This window comes from Frankliniella occidentalis, unplaced genomic scaffold (genome assembly GCF_000697945.3).
Source record: "Frankliniella occidentalis isolate FOCC.00 unplaced genomic scaffold, Focc_3.1 Scaffold151, whole genome shotgun sequence".
NCBI lineage: Eukaryota > Metazoa > Arthropoda > Insecta > Thysanoptera > Thripidae > Frankliniella > Frankliniella occidentalis.
Genome location: NW_026267278.1, coordinates 477,652 through 479,580, shown reverse-complemented (window position 1 = coordinate 479,580; position 1,929 = coordinate 477,652).

The following is a 1,929-nucleotide window of genomic DNA, read 5'->3' as shown; positions in this document are numbered from 1 at the left end:
AAGAACCAAGATGGAACAAACCGTTTTATGAGTGCTATGTTTCTTTATCAGCAGTAATAACATAGTCCACGTTTGCTTTCCATCCACTATTTTACCAACGGGAAGGACAAATTATTATGTTGATTTTAAATTGTTGTGTCTATAATGTGCGTCTTTTTTATTTACATAAAATTGTTAATACATAACGGATGATATGTTGAATAAAATGTAAGTCACAAATCAACTCCAGGTTTTTTAACCCATCACAAAAATAATCAGCTCGTCAGGAGAGGTACAGTCATCCGCGACGATGGACACCTCAATGCTGTTTACCACAGTTTACCACTAATTACATTGATTTTGGGCACAAGCGCAAAAACAATCCAACGGTAGACCACGACAGTGATGGGTGGATACTTTACGGCTTTCATCCCTCGTGGCGCCGGGGGGGAGTAGGTCGGTAGTTTGGCAAGGAGTATCGGCTGTCCCGGCAGCCAGGGAGTAGCGTCGGCCCGAGGGGTAACGCCAGAATACTCTCGGATTTTGAAAGGGATGTCTCTGTTGACTCGTTACCACCATTTCTCCTGCTCAGAAATTAAACGCTTGTATATTTTCCCCGATAAAATACAAGCACTGACTGCCTCCAGTACATACGAAACACTCACTTTTCATCATTTGGCTGTTTTTGACTGGCTACTTACAAGTGAAATTTGTGATACGACCAGCAACATGGCCCTTTCTAGGGCTAAATGCTACCTTCGTTTCCACGCCATCACAAACATAACTAAATGCTTGCGGTGAGTGAATGCCGATACTCCGACACTGAAGGCCCCTCGTCGGCCGCCGCCGCTAGATGGCGTCACTGCCTGCGTTCGTTGCGCGCGCCGCTGGTGGAGGGGGAAGGGAGATACTCCCCCAACACTGCTGCGCCCAACGCGTCTCGAACCCGAGCCGTATGTAGTGCCTCCAACCACGCCGCCTCCTTCTCGACTGGGAGTCGTGGCGTGCTCCTGTAATCCAGCTACTTGGAGGTCGGAAGTCGAGGATGGTTTGAGGCTGGGAGTCCTGCTGCGCAGTGAGTCATGTTGACTGGGCGTCCGCACGAAGCTCGTCGTCAATATGGATACCTTGGAGGAGTCCGAGGTAGCCAGGTTGGTTAAGGAGGGGCGGACCGGGCCAGGGGGGTAACCCAGCAGCCAAAAGTCCCCGCGGTGTGCAGTCGTGGGATCGCGCCCGGGAGTGGGAGCTGCGTGGCAGCCCGGCCAATAAAGTCAGACCGACTTCCCTTTTGCATATTCGAGCAATGATTTTCTTCTTATACGCAAGCTGTCACCTGAAAACACTTAATAGGCTAGTTATTTTAGAGTGTCAACTGTAATCTAATTTTGGAAACTAAAGCCTTCAATCGGAATTTATTCTCAACTAGATTTGAACAGAAATTGATTCAAAAACAAAAATTGCTGGAAATGATTTGGATGAGTAGCAACCCATTTCTTCATAGACAGGTCCGCCTCGCTCATTTACCTGAGTTTGGGGGGGGGGGGGGTAGAGGAGAGTGGGGTCCTATGGCGAACCTATTTTCAAACCCTGATGGACTGGTGATCAGCACATAATCCCCGGATGCATCTGAACTAAAACAATGGGGCCCGGAGCCCCCCAAACCTAAGGGACAGCTTGTGTACTGACTGATTGCCCCTGGCGCCCTCAGCCACAACTCGTCGCAGTAACGATTCCGAATGACAACGCCTGCGGCGCATCGGATAGGCCTTCCCGCCAAATGTCTGTGTGGAGATAGTGGCCTACCCTCAGCGCCTGAGTGGACGCATATACCATACCCTGCAACGAGACTACTACGGGCAACAGTGTTGTTTGCTGCGTAAAGAGTTCGTTTCGCTTGTGGTTGTTTCGACTTCGCTGAGGTAAGACACTGCTGTTGTTATTTTATTTTTG